The sequence below is a fragment of the Macaca nemestrina genome, chromosome 15, assembly GCF_043159975.1.
Source record: "Macaca nemestrina isolate mMacNem1 chromosome 15, mMacNem.hap1, whole genome shotgun sequence".
Taxonomy (NCBI): domain Eukaryota; kingdom Metazoa; phylum Chordata; class Mammalia; order Primates; family Cercopithecidae; genus Macaca; species Macaca nemestrina.
Window position 1 is genome coordinate 92,221,953 of NC_092139.1, and position 20,823 is coordinate 92,242,775.

The 20,823-nt window shown below is 55.2% G+C and overlaps 1 protein-coding gene across 15 annotated transcripts in view; it reads right to left on the reverse strand.

The window, feature by feature from the left end:
• Window positions 1-16,080, reverse strand: part of LOC112423549 (putative inactive beta-glucuronidase protein GUSBP11) — an 87,558-nt gene extending 71,478 nt beyond the window's left edge. For 11 of the 15 annotated variants that reach the window (XR_011613977.1, XR_011613978.1, XM_071080246.1 and 8 more), the window contains exons 1-3: window positions 15,876-16,080; window positions 13,545-13,672; window positions 11,096-11,237 (exon numbers count right to left, since the gene is read on the reverse strand). The gene's annotated coding sequence lies outside the window, so the exon portion shown is untranslated. The remainder of the gene's footprint in view (window positions 1-11,095; window positions 11,238-13,544; window positions 13,673-15,875) is intronic. The other 4 variants (XR_011613979.1, XR_011613980.1, XM_071080251.1 and 1 more) reach the window with 2 other exon arrangements.
• Window positions 16,081-20,823: the final 4,743 nt, after the last annotated feature.

Sequence of the window (20,823 nt, forward strand, 5' to 3'; positions counted from 1 at the left end):
TACTAAAATACAAAAAAAAAAAAAAAAAAAAAATTACCCGGGGGTGGTGGCACATGCCTGTAGTCCCAGCTAGTCCCAGCTATTTGGGAGGCTGAGGCAGGGGAATTGCTTGAACCCGGGAGGTGGAGGTTGCACTCCAGTCTGGTGACAGAGCGAGACTCCATCCAGGCTGGAGTGCAATGGTGCGATCTTGGTTCACTGCAACCTCTGATTCCCAAGTTCAAGCGATTCTCCTGCCTCAGCCTCCCAAGTAGCTGGGATTACAGGCATGCACCATCACGCCCAGGTAATTTTTTGTATTTTTAGTAAAGATAGGGTTTCTCCATGTTGGCCAGGCTGGTCTCGAACTCCTCACCTCAACTGATCCACCTGTCTCGGCTTCCCAAAGTGCTGGGATAACAGGGTCCTGTTGTAAGGTGCTCGACTTCCCACCCAGTGGAAGGCTTTAAGAGAGTAAACTCTTACTTACATTCAATAATAAAATATTGTACACTTAAAAATAAGAGGGTAGAGTTCATGTTATGTGTTTTCACCACAATAAAATAAATACTGTAAACTTTTTTACAGGAAAAAAATAAAGTAAAATAAAGAGACTGCTAGGCAGCACAGTGGCTCACAACTGTAATCCCAGCTACTTGGGAGGCTGAGGCAGGAGATCTCTTGAGGCCAGGAATTTGAGACCAGCCTGGGCAACAGAGCAAGACTTCGTCTCTAAAAACAAAAAAATGTTTTGAGAGAGAGAGAGAGATAGAAAGAGAGAGAGAGAGAGAGAGACACCAAGCTCTTAATCACCACGCTACTGACAGACCAAAGCCAAGGACCCCTCAACCTACAGCCCTAACCCTGGTATCTGACAGCTGGGAGGCCAACACCAGGCTCTGGCCAGCTCAGTCTCCCCTGAGAAATAACTCACAGAGCACGGAGTACAGGGCAGAAGCTTACTTTTGTTGACAAAAATGACTCTTTCATAACAAAGTGGACCCCGCCCCCAGCTGGCTCCCAGAGCAGACTGGAGAAGAAGGGGCCTCACGCGCTGAGCCTGCCTCTTTCTCCCCATCCTTCCACCTACGTGTGATGGGCCAAACGTGACGACCCATCATTGATTCATTTAGCAAATACAGACTGAAAACCTGCTTTGTGCCAGGCACTGGGTAAGGTCCTAAGGAGTCAGGGTGAAATGCGCAGAGCCCCTGCTCTCAGAGACTTCCATTCACACAGCCACGCATTCACTCACTCAACAGTGAGACCCTACTATCAACAAGGTCCTGAGAAAAACACAAAAGGACTCAAGCTACGTACGCAAATTCCTAGAATGTCAAAGCTAGAAGAGAGCAGGCTGGACGCTAATCCACCCCTCCGTTTCACAGAAACTGACCCAGAGAGGTTAACGATTTGCCCATGTGTTAGCCGGGGGCTGTATTCCACACGAAAGCCTCCTTCTCCTGTGTGGTACTGTTGCCACCTCCTCTCCAGCGTTCCAGCGTGGCTCCGTGGCCCCTCTACTCCCACACTGCGGTTAAGTAAATCCTTGCTTCTGAGTGTCCAACTCATCCAGGCACCAGAGACCCCATTCAATGTGGGCCTCCTGCAAGAGGATGGGCCCCAGCAAACCAGGGGCCTTCTCACCCACGGTGCTGTGGAGGCAGAGGTACACTGTGTGGCCACAGGTTCTACATACACAGCCCCTGAGCACATCAGGGAAAGAAAATGGCAAAGTAGGGCAGGAGGCAGGTGCTGAGAACCAGTCAGCTCCACCCACAAAGCACAGACCCAGATTCGAATCCCAACTCCATGACTTCCTCACTGAAGACCTTGAAGGAGTTTCCTAAACTCTCCAGGTCTCCATTTTCTCATCTGTAAAATGCGGAGTAATGGCACCTGCTTCGTGAGGTGGTTACAAAGCCTCAGGAAAACAGTGCAATGAAACCTTAACACACTGTCAATGCTTAATAATGGTGCGGTCACACCCCCGTCGTCAGAGCTGCATGCCTCAGGGACACCTGGGGAGGCCTCAGGGACACCTGGGGAGGCGTCAAGGACATCAGGTCCCTGGGGAGGGAGCCAAGGCAACTAGAGAGCATGGGCTGCAGCCCAGGAGTATCTGCTACGCGGCGGTGAATGCAGTGAGCTGCTGTAGAAGGAGAGATGCCTCACCCAGTAGAGGAGAGGGAGGATGCATCTTGGTGACTCCGGAGCCCCAACGGTGGGGACTTGGCTGCCTCATTAATTCACCCGAAATGCAAGGGCTTATTTCTGAACACTGAATTCTACTTGATCAATCTGTCTGTCCATCTTCATGTCAGTACCACACTGTCTTAATTACCATAGCTTTGCAATACTTTTTTTTTTTTTTTTTTTTGAGCCTGAGTCTCACTCTGTCACCCAGGCTGCAGTATAATAGCAACATCTCAGCTCACTGCAACCTCTACCTCCTGGGTTCAAGCGATTCTCCTACCTCAGCCTCCCAAGTAGCTGGGACTACAGGCATGCACCACCATGCCTGACTAATTTTTATATTTTTAGTAGAGTCAGGTTTTCACCATGTTGGCCAGGCTGGTCACAAACTCCTGACCTCAAATGATCTGCCTGCCTCAGCCTCCCAAATTGCTGGGATTATATGCATTAGCCACCATGGGTGGCCACAGTGCATCTTGAAATCAGAAAAATGAGTCCACCAACTTTGTTCTTCTTTTTCAGGATTATCTTTGAACTTCTATGTGAATCTCAGGATCAGCTTATCAATGTCTGAGAAGCAGCTCGCTGGGATTTTGATGGCAATGGGTTTCCAGTTCCTGGTTCAACTGCTCCTGAGCTCCAGCTCTGCTTCCTCCCCTTGGGCTCCCTGGGGCACCCCGCTTTCTTTCCCATAAATTCCATCTTTTGCTTAACCAGATGACACTGGGTTTTTGTTTCTTGCCATCAAAGGAATTTTAAACAATAAAACTAGAAACACAGTGCTACACACTATCCCACGCCATCATCCCAATAACGCCTTCCCAGATATCACCCAGAGACCCCACTGGGGTCCCAATCTCAGCACTGGCCCATGTCCCCAGCTTTTCACTCTACCCTGTAACTGGTACACTTCCAAGTTACAAATATTATATTTACAAGCAGACCCTCCCTCAATAAATGCTTGTGAGATTGAACTAGATGTCTCCAAACAGCACCAAAAGAACACTCTTATCACTCTACACATCTTAGTAACTCTGCTTCATGCCTGGTATAGCATGGTATAGCTTCATGCCTAGTATGCTTCATGCCTGGTATAGCTTCATGCCTGGTGTAGCATGGGTTGCAAAAATTCCTGTTGTAACCCACTTACTTTTTAAAAGATCAATTAGAGAGAGTCAACGACAGGCCCATCTTTGGAGTACACTCTGATGCACTTTCATGCATGACAGAGAAGTGGGGTGACAGTCACATCACACTTGGCATATCCACCACCTACACTGACCACATGTGAAAGCTGGCCATCGCTTGTGTTCTACAGAAAGGCAAAGGTGACAGATGCTCTCATCTGGGGCCTCCCAGTCTATGGAGATACCCAGGTAAATGCCCAGACATGAACATCTGGACCAAGTGTTCCCAGAGCCTGGAGAGACTCGGGCCCGGGCCCGGACATCTGAATGGCAGACTAGAGACGAGGGAAGGGGTACATTTCAAGGTCTCCACTGCTGCCACTCTGAGGCTGGTTTCTCCCACCTGGGGGTTTTGCTCCTTGACAGCCACAACGAGCACTGATTCAGACACCTGGCCAAGGAGTAGGACTGGCCTGGCTGCCTCAGCAGGCAGGGGTGCAGAACCCACAGCAGCCTGGTCTTCTTTGATGCCACTGGTTCCAGGAATATTGGAGAAACCAGAAGGGTCCACTGCCCCACGCATCCTCACAGTGAGGGCTGGAAAGAGGGAAGGGACTCTCCCAGATGGCTTTTCATGGCACTTCGTGAGTCCTGGGCGGAGGTGAGAGCCATCCTAGGGCCTTTCCCACCCTTCTTCCTCTCCTTCCTTGGGGCCCAGTGACCTCGGGCAAGTTACCTAACCTCTCCAGGCCTCGGCTTTCTCTTCTATGATTTGGGGAGGCTGCTACCCACTCAAGAGGTCATCAGCGAACGGAAACACTCAGCACAGAACTCGAACGCCGCCAAGGCGGCTGCTATCATTACCGCCGAGGGCGCTTTCTGCCCCTGCTTCAGTACTGCTCAGCTTCCTGACGCCCCTGCTCAGACCCCTTGGTTCCTCTTCCATGTGCAGTGCACAGCGAGGGGACTGCAGGCACTCTGGAAAGGATTGTCACTCAAGAGACAAGGGAAGCCGCCAGGCATGGTGGCTCACGCCTGTAATCCCAGCACTTTGGGAGGCCGAGGCAGGCAGATCACCTGAGGTCAAGAGTTGGAGACCAGCCTGGGCAACATAGCAAAATCCCTTCTCTACCAAAAATACAAAAATTAGCTGGGTGGGGTGGTGGGTGCCTGTAATCCCAGCTCCTGGGGAAGTTGAGACAGGAGAATCATTTGAACCCGGGAGGCAAAGGCTGCAGTGAACCAAGACAGTGACATTGCACTCAAGCCTGGGCCACAAGAGCAAAAGTCTCAGAGAAAAGAAAAAGAAAAGGGAAGCACTCTGTGAGGCAGGCCCAGCCCTCCTGGCCCCACCAAGCACAGCCCAGGTTCCTCCCACAGCTCCACTGACTCAGCAGCCAGGCAGCCAGTGGTGACAGGAGGATAAGCTGTGGGCACAGGAGAGCTAGGGCAGCACCTGCATCTGCGAGTCTCCAGTGGGCCAGCACGGACAGAACCACTTAGCTTTTCAGCCTCACAACCCCCTCTGGGAAGGTGCCCTATTATCCCATTTTACAGATAGGAACACTGAGCCTCAGAGAAGTGAAGAAATCCAACCAAATTAACCCAGCTTGATGATTATTGGCCCCACTAATTCTGGAACCTACAGAAATACACAGTTCATCAGTGTCCATGTTACAGAAGGGAAAACTGAGGTGCTAAAGCAAAGTTCAGCTCATCACAGGGGAGAGAATAATGAAGAGGGAAAGAGCAAGTACCCAGGTCCCCCCAACACCTGGCTGGAAGGGCTCCTTCTCTCTGAGACTCGAAATACTTCCCAGAGCCTGCTGTGGGTCACAGGTCACAAGGGCTGTAGGTGTTCCTGGGGGGCCGGCCTAGGGGTAAGTCCCAGCCAGAGTCCCAACCCTAGGAAATCCACCCAGTTTGATGAACTTTTTTTTCTTCTTTTTTAGAGACAGAGTCTCGATCTGTCATCCAGGCTTAAGTGGCACGATCCCTGCTCACTGCAACCTCCAATTCCCAGGTTCAAGTGATTCTCCTACCTCAGCCTCCAGAGTAGCTGGGATTACAGGCACTCACCACCAGACCTGGCTAATTTTTGTATTTTTAGTAGAGACGGGGTTTCAACAGGTTGGCTAGGCTGGTCTCGAACTCCTGACCTCAAGTGATCTGCCCGCCTCAGCCTCCCAAAGTGCTGGGATTACAGGAGTGAGTCACGGTGCCCGGCCTCTATGGGCTTTTGAGGCAGGCAGAGCCAAGAAAGCTGGCTGGGCTCGGAGGAGGCGGCAGTTCAGGCTCCTGTCAGCAGCAGCCCCTCCACTGTGTTCCCCTGGGCAGGACAGGAGGAAGGGACAATGTAGTTTCCTCTGCTTGGGCAGCTCAGGCCTCACAGCCACCAGAGAGGGCTGAAGATGAGACAAGCTCCTTTCCCAGGCAGGGGGATAAGGGAGTTACAGGAAGCTCAGAAAACAGATGTCTTGAGAGCAGCAGGCGCTAGGTGGTCTGACCCAGATCCTTCCCGCTCCAGACAGTACCCATCCGGCCCCAGTACTAATCCCCTGGAGCTCAGCTCTCATCTCAGCTCCACCTCTAAGTCACTGGGGGCAGGCCACCTACTCTTTTGAGGCTTCAGTCTACTATTCTTCCAAGGGGAGACTTATATTGGTTTCTGTTTCCTTCATAAATCACATGAAGATAAAGAATGACGGAGAGGCCGGGGTGGTGGTTCATGTCTGGAATCCCAACATTTTCGGATGCCAAGGCAGGAGGATCACCTGAGGTCAGGAGTTCGAGACCAGCCTGGAAGACATGGAAACCCTGTCTTCCACTAAAAACTACAAAAATTAGCCTGGTGTGGTGGCAGGTGCCTGCAAATGCCAGTTACTCAGGAGGCTGAGGATGGAGAACAGCTTGAACCTGGGAGGCAGAGGTTGCAGTGAGCAGAAATCGTGCCACTGCACTCCAGCCTAGGCGACAGAGTGAGACTCTGTCTCAAAAAATAAAAAAATAATAAAACTTAAAAAAAAAAAAAGAGAAAGGCTTGGACGCTGGGGGCTGTCTGAAGGCGCTTCTCACTAAAGGAGCTCACAGAGCCAACTCTTCGCCCACACCTATGCAGCTGGGTCACTCCAGCCCTCCCCTACTAAGGTAGGGTACCTGGCACCTCACAGGACAGGCAACAAGGCGGGCATTCACGCTCTATGCGGGCAAGCTTGGGTGGTGCGAGGATGAAAGGGAGCATCTTTCTTGGGCTTATATCTAGGATGACACAGCCATGTTGCCCTCTGGCAAAAGGGGTCGAGGGAAGGGGGAAATCCTCCTTGTTGAACAGATAAGCAACCAGCACCTGGTGTCAGAACACATGGATTCCAGCCCCAGTTCTGACATTAAGTGTAGCTGCGGGGAAACTGCTTAAACTTCCTCCATCTCAGGTTTTTCATCTGTGAAGAGTAACTTCAGGCAGGGCGCGGTGGCTCATGCCTGTAATCCCAGCACTCTGGGAGGCTGAGGCAGGCGGATCACGAGGTCGGGAGTTCAAAACCTGCCTGACCAACATGGCGAAATCCCGTCTCTACTAAAAATACAAAAGTTAACTGGACATGGTGGTGGGCACCTCTAATCCCAGCTACTTGGGAGGCTGAGGCTGAAGAATTGCTTGAACCCAGGAGGTGGAGGTTGCAGTGAGCCGAGATCACACCATTGCACTGTCTAGCCTGGGCGACAAGAGCAAAACTCTGTCTCAAAAAAATAAAAATAAAAAAACCAGACACGGTGGCTCACGCCTGTAATCCCAGCATTTTGGGAAGCTGAGGCGGGTAAACTGCCTGAGGTCAGGAGTTTGAGACCAGCCTGGCTAACATGGTACAACCCGGTCTCTACTAAAAATGCAAAAATTAGCCAGGCGTGGTGGTGGGCGCCTGTAATCCCAGCTACTCAGGAGGCTGAGGCAGACGCAGGAGAATCTCTTGAACCCAGAAGGCAGAGGTTGCAGTGAGCTGAGACTGCACCACTTCACTCCAGCTTGGGCAATAGAGCAAGACTCGGTCTCCAAAAAAAAAAGTCCTACTTTTTATTTCTTTTCATTCTTACCATACCATGGTCTCCCTCCTGGCGAGTAACTGAAGCCTCAGAGAGGTTAAGAGACTTGTCCAAGGTCACAGAGTTGGAAAGTGACAGCGGAATTCAAAACCAGAACTTCCCTTTGAGCCCTTCTGCCATTCCTTCAGGGAAGGCTCACAGCAGAGCAGGCAATAAATGAGGGCTGCGGTAGATGGAAGATACTGCCAGGCTGGGCTCAAGCAAACCCCCAGATTTTTCCCAGGCCCCCTCCCAACGCCCTGCTCAGGAGCAGCCCCAACCTGGGCCACAAGGAGCAAACCCTGAGATTCCTCCTCGAGGCTAGCAAGTGAGGCAGGGGGCTGATGCCTCAGGCAGATAAACAGTGACTCAGGTGGAAGCAGGAGGCAGGGATGGGGAGAGGCGGACAGTTCACTCAGCTCAAACACAGCATGTTCAGGGTTCACTATCCTGATTTTCCCCGGATAAAGATGGGGGTCCTGGTGGGGTTCACCCCAGCCCCAGGCCCAGAGAAATTCTGCCCAAGAACCAGCCTCGTGGTTATCTCCATCAGCAACACTTGTCCCGGACCCCCTGAAGGGAGCAGGGCTGACCTGGAATGAGATAATAAACTGGGACAGAAAAGGCCTTTTCCATTCAAGTTCCCCTTCCTCTCCTCATTACAGGCCCCACCCTCAGCAGGGCTCTGCACAGTAAGATGCCTCCTGGATTACATGACAGCAGGTGGGGATCTGGGGATAGATCCTGTCAGTTGGGGAGACCCAAGCTTCACCTGTGGCCAGGGGATCAGTGGGCAAAAGTGTAGCTCTTGCTAAAAGAATAAACTGCTGGCCAGGCGTGGAAGCTCACGCCTGTAATGCCAGCACTTTGGGAGGCCAACGCAGGCAATTACTTGAAGTCAGGAGTTTAAGACCAGCTTGGCCAATATGGCAAAACCCCGTCTCTACTAAAATACACAGATTAGCCAGGGGTGGTGGTGGGTGCCTGTAATCCCAGCTACTTGTGAGGCCGAGGTGGGAGAATCGCTTGAACTCAGGAGGCAGAGGTTGTGGTGAGCCAAGATCGCGCCATTGCACTCCAGCCTGGGTGACACAGTGAGACTCCATGGCTAAATAAAATAAAATAAAATGAAATAGCTTCCACCTGGCTCTCTTTCTGGGCATGCTTGTCCCTTAGCTCAGCCACCATGCTGGAGGAAGCCCAATCTAGCAGGTGGAGACAGCATATAGAGACGCCCATGTGCAGAGGAACGGACCCAAAGCCAACAGCCAGCAACAAACACCAGATGTGTGACAACTTAGCCTTCAGATGACTTCAGCCCCCAGACTTTGAACCACTCCAGACAATGCTGAGTGGAGAAGCGTTATTCCCACTGAGCCCTGCCCACGTTGCAGATTCATGGGCAAAATCAATGTCACCATTGTTTTAAGCCGTAGGCTTTTGGTGGTTTATTAAGCAGCATTAGATAACCAGAACACTAGCAGGGCCAGAATTTGAACCAAGCAAGCTGGCTCCAGAGCCTCAGCTCCCGCCACTCTGCAATGGTCCCTGCTGTATGATAGACAGTACAGAGAAGGAATTTCAACCTTAGCTCTGGAGTCAGACCTCTCTTCATTCATCCATTCATTCATTCATCAAATGTTTATTGTATCCCTACTGTGTTCCAAGCTGTTTGCTAGTCCTAAAAATATTTTAGTGAGCAAGACAGACAGATCCCTGCTCTAGGTAGGGAAGAGGCGGTTAGGAAGTAGAGGATAACAGAGGACTACCTTTATGCGGGGTATTCACAATTGAGTGATCTGATCCAAATGGGACCAGATGACTAGGGAATGCTATGTAAAAGGGGTGATGTGGAATGGCCTTTCTGAGAGGGAGAATGCCAAGATGACATGGACACGGCTTTGTGAAGAGTGGAGGGAACAGCAGAGGAACAGGTCTGGGTTCAGAATCCGGCTCCTTCACTTATTAGCTGTGTGACCTTGTAGAAGTAACCCACTCTCTCTGAGCCTATAGGTCCTCATAAAATGTGAAAACTTCCTCATAAAATGGTGATGCTTTAACTTTTTATTTTTTTTTTTTGAGAGGGAGTCTCGCTTTGTCACCCAGGCTGGAGTGCAACGCGATTTTCTCGGCTCACCGCAACCTCTGCTTTCCGGGTTCAAGCGATTCTCCTGCCTCAGCCTCCCGAGTAGCTGGGATTACAAGTGCATGTGACCATGCCCGACTAATTTTTAGTATTTTTAGTAGAGATGAGGTTTCACCATGTTGGCCAGGCTGGTCTCGAACTCCTGACCTCACGTGATCTGCCCACCTCAGTCTCCCAAAGTGCTGCGATTACAGGCATGAGCCACTATGTCTGGCCAGGGATGCTTTTCGAACCCATGTGATCGGACTACTATCCCCTGAAATGGGACTGTTCTGAGGAGCCAATGAGCTGATTACATGTACAAGTGTGTAGTCCAGAGCCTGGTGCAGGAAGAGTTCCATAAATACCAATGATTTTGGTGAGATTAATTATCCTAAGGCCAGGGTCCCCCAGTGGATGCACAGAGCCCCAGAGATCACTCTGCTCCCCATCAGAAACTGCCATCCAAGGCTACTGGGAAGAGAATAAGAACAGCTAAGTAAGGGAGACTTCTCCCAGCTGCACTGGTGCCCCAGCCACTGAGGGCGGGTCAGGCGGAGGCAGGCAGGAAAACACGCTTCTCTGCAGCATGGTGACACACACGCCACTTCTGCCCACCCCCTGCAGCCATCCCTGACTCATCTCCTCAACCCCGAGCTTGAGCCCATCACCCTCAGCTCAGACTCGGGGGGATGGGGCTGGAGGCTGGATATGCCGTCCCTCTTCAGGCCCTGCCCAGAAGGCAGTGGGCACCCACACAGCCAGATGGGGAGAAGCAACTTCCTCAGGCAGAGGAAGGAACAGGGTAAGGAAGCCTGGAGAGAGGGCAGAACAGGGCATGGCAGAAGACACAAAAGAACCTCAGTGGAGGCAGGAAAAAGTATCACCTGCCATCCAGATGGGCACACTCTCAAGAACCCTGAAGAGCACTCAGTAGGTGGCTGGCACACATATCCAGAGAAAAGTACCCATGAACAAGCTAGAGCACCCAACAGTGCACACACACAGACGTGCTCAGGAGAACCACACGTAGCCACCCAGACACATCCAGACACAGCAATCCAACAAGAAGCTACCCGGGGCCACGCACGCATGCCACACACAGATGTGTACACATGCACAGGCACACCTCAATGTTCCCAGCTGCCTGTCACTCCCTGTCTCTCCTCTTGCTCTTGCTCACCGCCAGCCATCTGATCGGCAGGGCCCTGATTGTGCCAAGGTCCTCCCAGGTGCCCACTCCTGCTCCCATCTGCTGATCCAGGCCTGGGAGAGGCCAGCCAGCAGCCCCAGCATGGTCCAAGGAGGAGACCAGTAATCATGGATCTGAACCAGGGAAACGAGTGGAAACAAGCTGGCCTTGAGAGCAAGCCACAAATCCAGAACCAGAGTGTGGGCAGGGCCAGGGGCTCAGCACAACCTTGTCTAGGGCCAATTTCCCCAAAGCAGAATCCTTGCCTTGGCATCACACCTGCCTTGGGTGACCCTGTGTCTGCTTCGGATTGTGAGCAGGTGGACAGGAATGCCCTTATAACCATCTGGAAGCCCTGAAGGGTTGCAACAAATACAGAAGCAAAAACACAAAACATACCCAGAAAAGTGCAGCATGTCAGGGTGAGATCAGCCAAGAGGCAGAACTTCCTACTGGACAGGCACCAAAGCACTGAAAGAGACTGTAGTGAACCGAGATCACATCACTGCATTCCAGCACAGGCGACAGAGTGAGACCCCGTCTAAAAAAAAGAAAAAAAAATACCGTGTTAACAATTAAAACACCCAGCTAAGGAAACCAAGGCTCAGAGAAGTCAGGTAATTTGCCTGAGGTCATGCAGTGTTAGACACCTCAGTGTGCTGTTCAAGCCCTCCCGGCCCCACCTCTCACGCCAACCATTTCTGCAATGACCGGATCCCTGCAGGCTCCAACCAGCATCTTACCGGTACAACGGGAGAGTGCTTCATGTCAGGCCATCCTGGGCCTTCTTGGAAGGTGCAGTGTGGAGAGCACACAAGAAACCACTAGAGCCCCACCCATGTGCAATCTGGAAGTACACATGGGAGTCAAAGTCCACGGAGCCAGACTTGTTGGCGGGGACCAGGCTAACGGATAAACGCTTTTCTGTTTCTCTTCCCAACAGAGCAGTTATCAATCTCTAAGGCTACTAGAGAGACCGCCCAGGAGAGTGGTGAGAATAATCACATAGTTGCTTTCCCTTCCTCTCCTTCAAATCCCCTGTCCTGGCCCTTGTTTACTGAGACCACTTCCTAAATAAGCCACGGCCTGCAAGCCTTTCTCTCAGGCTCCCATGGAGGGGAACGCAGGTGGAGGCAGACCAGCAGGTGCTGGAGCTGGGACTCACACCCAGGTCTGAGTGACAGCAGAGCCTACATGCTTAACCACTATGCGACCCTGTCACCACCCCCAACCATGCCAAGGTCCCTTTCCCTCAAGGCTCGTCATTCTGAGCCATGGTGGCTCAGCCAAAGTTGATCAGACAGGGTCATGGGAAAGAGGGTGAGAAGGGCTGCAAGCATGCCTCCAGCAGCAGGGTCCTCTTCTCTGGGACTGAGACCACTTCCCACCAATCGCCTTCTCTGGGACTGAGACCACCTCCCACCAATCGCCTCAACATGCTGAGCTGAGCAGTCCCACTTAGACCTGCCCGACACTACCCGAGCTTAGCATCTGTCTCTGCCCAGAAACATCAACCACAGGGGTCAAGAGTGGCTGCTGTAGCTCTTCAGCTCCAGTCCCCCACCCCACCCCACCCCACTGTGGCAACCCCCTGGTCCCATCCCTCTCCAACTCCTCAACATCTGGAAAGGGAAGAGGGACCTGAGGCACCTTCTGGAAGCCTGAACAGCCAGACCCAACAGACGCCCACTCCACCTCACCCCTGGACTCAGAAAACCCAGCACCACAGCTTGGAGGTGAGCACAGAGCCTCCCCCAACTCCTGCCCAAGTCGAGAAGATGTGCCGAGACTTCCCTCTGAAAAATCACTGCCCAAGACCTCACAGGCCCTGAGTCACTCCTGGCCTCCCAGCCTCAGGCAGCTCTGCCAGCTGTTTACTCCCCACCTCGCCGCAGGAAGAATGGGGAGGGAAGTGTACCATGGGAAACTGGGGCCTATGGGGCTTGAAGGACATCCCCGGGGTCTCAACGCATGCAAAGAACCCCAGAGCCCTGGCACCTGGTTCAGGACAACTCTTATTCCCTATGGAGGCTTCTCTGATGAGAGCCACTCAACAGGGGCACATCCCAGCAAACCCCGATGGCATATCAAGTGCCCTTCAGGTTTGTTAACAAGGATGTAGGGAGAATCACAGAAAGAAATGAGGGGAAAGAAGGGTGCCCCTCAGCCAGCTCCCAGGTCCAGATGCACAGTACCTGGAGCTGGCAAAGCCAGAGAACAGTCTGCAGGGACTCCTGAGGTCTCCTGAACACTCGCCTGTCCTGGACTGGCACCCCCACATCCATCCAAGCCTTTGGAAAGGAGCATCAGGCTGGAAGCGGGTCCCACTCCCAAAGATCCCTCAAAGTCTCTCAGTCAGCACTCCACCACCCTACTTCACTCCAACAAGCACAGGCTGGAGTGAAGAGTGGATGGGGTTTCAGCCCTTTCGGGAAAAACTGCAAACCTGGCCTAGCTACGGGAACCACTGGGGCTCCTGGCTGTTTTCCTTCCACCGCCACCTGTAAACAGCCCATCATCTCTGATTTCCATCCCTGACAGCTTCCCTCACCAGAGTCTGACAGGGGCTGAACAACTCACACAGGCACATACACCCTATGGGTGGAAGTGGGTACAGTGCCTACTCGCGGGGGTTTCTGAGGACGGTCACTCCACCTGCCTAGCACAACCCATGATGCCGTATGGCTCTGCGGGATCGCAGCACCGGCTCATACCATCCATACCTATTGGTGTCTGTCTGCAAATACACACGCATTCACACTCCACACACGGCCCGACTCTCCTTCAGTCACACCAGGAAGCACGTCTGGATCCCGGCTGGCTGCAGAATCCCAGCACCGTGGCTGACCTTCTGTGGCATGGTGCGCAGCTGCCTCCCAGCGTAGGCACCGCAGTGCCCGCGGTCTGCCCTCCAGCGAGCGGCAGGTGACTCCTCTTCCAGGCTCGGAGCAACTGATCGGGGAAAGCCAGAAAATCCTAGAAAAAGATCCAAAGAGTAGCAGCGTTAGAGCCTCTTCTTGTCATGCTGGTCAATGGCTGGCAGGGGCCGGTTTCAGCGAAAGCACTCACACCTAGACTCTTCTTTTGGCCCAAGTTGGCCAGGAACTGGGGACAGGGGTGGAGCCTGAAGACACCACAGTTACTGAGCTTCCCACTCCACAGAAACCTCTTGGCCCACCCTGGCTGCGCTCCTCAGAAAGCAGGAGCAGCAGAAACTCAACCCCAGCCAGCCCGCCCCACCCATGTGTCGGTTCCTGTCCCTGATGCCTCCATCCATAGGGCTCTGTAGCCTCGCTGTGTTTGTTACTGCGTGCCCGGGGTACCCAGGCAGTCCCCACAACACAGAGCAAAAAGGACGCGGGTCCGGGAACCACGGTGGGTCTGGGGCCCCTGCGGTGCTCAGGATTCCCGCGGAAACGCTGTACGCCTGCCACACTTAAGCACAAACAGGAAGATGTGGCCGGCTAAAGTCCAGCATCTGGAGAGAGAAGGGCCGCTCCTCTCTTGGAGGCCACCGCTGTCACTGACGCATCCACTGCCCGCCACCAGCAGTGCAGCCCCCGAGAACGTCCCTAACTCGACCCGCCTGGGACACTGCTGCACCCAATGGCGCTTGCAACCTGCCCCCTGCCACGGGCAGCGCAGCTCGGGATAACGCCCCCAAACTGCTCCCTGCCATGGGCAGTGCAGCGACGGACAGCGCCGCCAATCAGCCCCACATTCCCCCATTCCCCTGCCCCACGCCATGGAGAATGAGTCCTGGGATAGCACTCCCAACTAGACCACAGCCTTTAGCAGTGACGCCCCCTGCCACGGGCGGTGTAGCACCAGATAGCTCCCCTTACAAGCCCCCAGCCACCAGCGGAATAGCCCAGGATGGTGCCGCCAACAGGTCTCTCAACGGGGCAGTGTAGCCCCTGATAGTGCACCCTATGTGTCACCCACCGCCAGCAGTGCAAACCCGATAGCGCACCCAGCCTACTCCCTGCCGGGCAGTGCAGCGCCCCCCATAGCATACAACCCGCCCCCACACCCCCGCCACTGGCCGTCCGCCCTCGATAATGTCCCATACACGCTCCTGGCTGTAGGCAGAGCAGCCTATGCATAGCGCCCCCAACCAGTCCCCAGCCATGGGTAGTGACGCCTCGGATATCACACCCGACAAGTTCCCCGCCATGGGTAATGAGGGCCCACATAGCGCCCCCAACCCGTGACCCTCCGCAACCAGCACAGCCATGGATAGAGCCCTCAGCAAGCCCCGCCGCTACGGGAAATGATGCCTGGGATAACGCACCCAAAACTCCCCCCACCAATATCAGTGCAACACCCAATACTGCCCCTAACACGACCCCACCACCGGCGGCGCAGCAAACGATGGCGCCCCCAATCCCACCCCCGCCTCGGGCAGTATAGCCCCAATAGTGTATCCAACCCATTCCACACGCCCCTCGACCCCCGCCGGAGGCAATGCAGCACCGGATAGCGCCCCTAACACGTCCCCCCGCCACCGGCGGTGTAGCCCAGGATAGCGCCGCCAACTCCCCTCTCGCCAGCATCCCTCTCGCCGTGGCAGTGTGGCCCCTATAGTGCACCCAATCTGCCACTCACCACCGGCAGAGCCCCTCCGGAGAGTGCACCCAACCACTCCCTTCCGGGCAATGCAGCCCCCCCACCACCCGCCACAGCACCAAACCCATCCTTCCACCCCCGCCACTGGCAGTCCCCCCCCCCCGTAACGCCCCCAACATGCTCCTGGCTGTGGGCAGTACAGGCCATGGATAGCGCCCCCAACCAACCCCCAGCCACGGGCAATGACGCCTTATATATCACACCCAACAAGTTCCCCGTCATGGGCACTGAGGGCCCAGATAGCGCCCCCAACCCCTGCCCCATGGTGACGAGTGCAGTCACAGATAGCGTCCCCAACAAGCCCCCCCCGCCCCCGCCACTGTGGGAAATGACGCCCGGGATAACGCACCCAAACCTCCCCCGCCGAGGCCAGTGCAACACCCAATACTGCCCCTAACATGCTCCCCACCACAGGTGGTCTAGCCCAAGATGGCGCCCCAATCCACCCTTCGCCTTGGGCAGTGTAGCTCTTGATACTGCATCCAACCAGTCCCCGCCCGCCCAGCCCCTCACTCCGCCGCCGCAGGCAGTGCAGCCTGGGATAGCTCACCTACTCTACCACCTTTCTACCACACTGGCTGCGCAGTACTCTCCCTCACCGCGACCAATGGCAGCGGGACGAGCGACGCTGCTGCAGACTCAAGCCTCCACCATACCACTGGTGACGCCTCCTTTTCTAGGCCGGGCGCGGAACACACGGCCTTGCAAACGCAGTAGGGCACAGACGGACACGATTGCCCCTTACTGAAGTTATATTAGAGAGGTTCTTGTACTACATGATGTCATTGGATGAGCGCAAAAGCGGTAGGTCTATTTTGATTGGGCTTTGTTTTCACGTTCTGATTGGATAAGAGGAAGTCTTATACTAACCAATCAGAACATGATAACAAAGTCCAATCAGAATAGGCCTAGAGGTTTCCCTCATCCAATCAGAACATGTAGTCCAGGAACTATATTTGCATTAAACCTTATATATAAGGGATGCCAAGTGGGGAGGCTTGCGATTACAGGTTTTTCTGCATCGGCACCCGTAGCTGCTCCATTTCTCGTTTAGAGGAGAAGAAGGGGGAGGCAGTATCCGCGTATATTGGAAGCTGGAGTTTGAGTTGACTCGCCTCGCTTCTGCGGTTCCTGGCGGTGAGGGAGGATACAGCACAGCCAGAATGGTGAAAGGCTGGGGGAATAGGTTCATTATCCCAGGATGTACTGTCAGTGCTTTCCCGGTAAACCCCGCGCCCGACCCGGGGTGTGTGTTGGGGGGTTGTGGAGTCCCTGGCTCTCACCCGGGGTGCGTGTCTCTTCCCACGGGGACACCCCAAAGCGGCAAGAAGTCTCCCGGGGAACAGGGACAGGCACCCAGGGTTCCAGGGGGAGGTTGAGGCAGGTCGCGGAAAAAAAGCGGCGAGGCCAAAGAAAAGACTGGATTCCCACAGCAGACATCAGTGCCTTCTGGGGCGACCCCTCGCCTGAATCTGGGGGGTTGTGGAGTCCCTGGATTCCATCCAGGGTGAGTGTATCTCCCCACGGGGGCACCCCAAAGCATCAAGAAGTTCCCCGGGGGATGGGGACAGGTGCCCAGGGTTCCGGAGGGAGGTTGAGGTAGGCGGCGGAAAAAAGCAGCGAAACCGAAGCAGTGGCTGGGTTCCCACGGCGGAGGTCAGTGCCTTCTTGGTAGCCCCCGCTCCTGACCCGGGCGCTTCATGGAGTCCCTGGTTTCCACCTATGGTGAGTGTCTCTCCCCACGGAGCAGCTCAAAGTGGCAGGAAGATTCTCGGGGAACAGGGACAGGCGCCCAAGGTTCTAGGGAGAGGTTGAGGCAGGCCGCGGAAAAAAAGTGGCGAGGCTGAAGAAAAGGCTGGGGTCCCCAGACGGAAGTCAGTGCTTTTCCCGCAGCGCCTGTGGCCGACGGCTCTTGGAGTCCCTGGTTCTCACTCAGGGTGCGTGTCTCTCCTCCAGGGGGCACCCCAAAGTGACAAGAAGTCCCTCGGGGGACAGAGACAGGCGTCCAGGGTTGCAGGGGGAGGTTGGGGCGGGTCGTGGAAGAAAAGCAGCGAGGTCGAAGAAGAGGTTGGGGTCCCTGGACGGAAATCAAATTTCTTCCCTGCAGCCCCCGCACCCGACCCGGAGGGGTCTTGAAGTCCCTGGCTCCCATCCAGGGTGTGTGTCCCTCCCTCCGGGGGCACCTCAAAGCGTCAGGAAGTTCCCGGGGAACGGGGTCAGGCGCCCAGGGTTCCAGGGAGAGGTTGAGGCAGGCTGCGGAGAAAAACTGGCGAGGCCGAAGAAGAGGCTGGGTTCCCATGACGGAGGTCAGTGCCTGCCCCGCAGCTCCTGAACCCGAGCTGGGGGTGGGGGGTTCGTGGAGTCCCTGGCTTCCCTCCAGGGGGCGTGTCTCTGCAAACGGGGGTGCCCCAAAGTGGCAAGAATTTCCCCAGGAGTCGGGGACAGGGTCTAGGGTTCCAGGGACCCCGTGGGGTGGGGGTGGGGGTCCTATCCAGGGCGTTACTGCCCGTGTTGGGGGGCTGGTTGGGTGTGCTATCTGGGGCATCCACTGCCTACGGAGGGGAGTGGGTTGGGGGCGCTATCCGGGGTTGCGCTGCACGTGGCTGGGGGTGGGTTGTGGCAGTACTGCCGCAGTGGGTAGGTTTGGGGGAGCTATTTGGGGATATACTGCCCATGGCCGGGTGGGGGCGAGTTGGGGAACTAAGGAGTGCTGCAATGCTCTGGTGGGGGATGAGTTGGGTGCGCCATGGGGTGCAACACTGCCAGAGGTGAGGTGCCCGGTTGGGGGCGCTATTGGGTGCTTCGCTGCCTGCAGTGGGCAGGGGGTATGATATCCAGGGCATCGTTGCCTGCATCTGGGAACTGGATGGGGGCGCTAACTATCGAGGGCTGCACTGCCCATAGCTCGGAGTGTGTTGGGGACACTGTCTGGGGCTGCAATGCTGGTGGTGGGGGACGGGTTGGGGTCACTGTTGGTGGCAGGGAGAGGGATGTTGAGGGTGCTGTTTGGGGGCTAGAGTGAGGCAGAGGTAACGGGGTTTGTTGGGAATGCTGTTGGGGCGGACTGCCCGTGGAGTGGGGGGGAGGGTGCTGGTTGGGGGCAGTATTGAAGGCCAGATACACTGCCCGTGGCTGGGGGGATAGGTTGGGTGCTATGACAGGGAGCAGGTGGGTATGCTGTCTGGGGCCGCATTGGCTGTGACGGGGGCGGGTTGGGTGCCCTATCGGGGGTACACTGCCTGAGCCAGGGGGGTGGGTTGGGTACATTATCTGTGGCTGCAGTGCCTGAGGTGGGGAGAGAGTTTGGGGTGCTATCGTACGTGCACTGCCTCAGAAAGGGAGTGGGTTGGGGGCACTGTCCCGGGCTGCTGCTCCTGGTGGGGAGCAGCTTCGGGCACTATCCGGGGTTGCACTGCCCGCAGTGGGAGGTGTTTTGGGTGCCATATCGGGGCGTCACCGTCCGCGCCAGGGATCTGGTTGGGGGCAATATCCCGGACTATACTGTGCTCAGCAGGGGGCGGGTTGCGGGTACCATCGGGTGCTGCATTGTCCGAGACAGGCGGGTTGCAATTGCCAATAGGTGCTACAGTGCTGGCATTGGGGAGCGGGGTGTTGGGGGTGATATCCAGAGGCTACACTGCCGGCGGCGGGTTAGGGGCACCATTAGGGTCTCCACTGCCACTCTGTTGGCAGGTGGCGGAGGTGGCAGTGACAGCGATGGTCAGAAGAGTGGTCTTTCTCTCCCCAACTCCAGACTCTAGACGGCTATGTGTGGCTGGGGCACAGTGTATGTGTTCCGCAGACCACCTGGGACCCCCAGGCACACAGTAACAGACACCACAGGGCGACAGGGCCCTGTGAGTGGAGGGATGAGGAAGGGGAAGCAGCACTTGGGTGGGGAGGGCTGACTGGGGTTGAGTGTCTGCTGCTCCTGCTTTCCGTGAAGCGCAGCTAGGGTGGGCCCAGTGGTTCCTGTGGAGTGGGAAGCCCGGGCACTGTGGTGTCTCCAGTCCCCACGCCAGGCCCCAGTTCCTGGCCAATATGGGCCAAAAGGAGAGGCTGGACTTGAGAGGATTCATGTGAGTTCCTTGGCTGAAACTGGCTCCTGCAACCCAGTGGCCTGCATGAGAAGGTGAGGCTCTAACGCTACCACTCTGCATCCTGTTATAGGCTTTTCTGGCTTTGCCTGCCCAGTTGCTCCATGCCAGGAGGAGTAGCTGCTTGTCACACGCTGGAGGCTGGGCCTTGTAGCACCACAGCGCCTCGCTGTGTTTGGTAGCCGCGATGGAGACTGCAGATGGAGCTGAGGGAACAGTAGAAGGGTGGCTGGCTGCCGCCAGGGCAAGAGCAAGGCTGTGGCAGTGGCCAGGTAATAACCTTGTAGGATGGGCCAGTGCGTTGAGGGCATCAGCAGCAGTGGCTCTGTTGATATCGGCGCTCGTGGTGGCAGCAGTAGCAGCAAGTCGGGGGGCTGGGAAGGCAGCTAGGAGGCCTGCAGGACTGGCCTTCCTGGCCTGGCCTGGGGAGGAAGCTGTGAGTGCTGTACAGTGGGCCTCTGTGGCAGCTGTGCAGGCGCAGCCAGGGGAAGGAGGAGTCCTTCCCGCTTCTCCTGCAGAATCCGGGGGGTGCCCTCCTCCTGCTGGGACCTGAGCCAGGCGTGAGTGGCACCATTGTGTCTTTATTAAAGCTTGGGTGAAGCCGGGCGCGGTGGCTCACGCCTGTAATCCCAGCACTTTGGGAGGCCGAGGCGGGCGGATCACAAGGTCAGGAGATCGAGACCACGGTGAAACCCCGTCTCTACTAAAAATACAAAAAATTAGCCGGGCGCGGTTGTGGGCGCCTGTAGTCCCAGCTACTCGGGAGGCTGAGGCAGGAGAATGGCGTGAACCCGGGAGGCGGAGCTTGCAGTGAGCCGAGATCGCGCCACTGCACTCCAGCCTGGGCGACAGAGCGAGACTCCGTCTCAAAAAAAAAAAAAAAAAAAAAAAAAAAAGCTTGGGTGTGACTATTTGTGTATCTTTTTGCTTGTTTTTTGTTGGGATAGTCAGACTTTTTAAAATTTCATGTATTGGGGAGGGGACAAAATGTGTAATAGGCTTCTTGATTCCCTTGCCTGTTCTCTTTTTTCCAGTTTGGTTTTTTTCTTATCATTTTCTTCTTCCTCTTCATTTTTTTATGCTGTTGCTTCTATTTCTTGTATCATGTGGAGAGGGGAGTGGAAGATAGAGATGAGGCCCTCCCTAGAGACAGTTGAGTCCCCAGGGAAAGCTGATGCATTTTCTAATGAGGATTTTCATTGGTGAGATGTGTGCACAGTGACCCTGCCTTGGTGTCCAAAAGCCTCCTTGTCTATGTTGTCACTCCAGGCCCAGGAGGTAACCCCTTTTGTGTAGAAGAACCTGTCCTGGAAACATTTCTCCTGAGAGCACCCAATGGCACATTAGGGAGCTGAGAGCAACTTAGAAGGGACGTATGGCCAGCCCCTCCCAGGAGTCCTG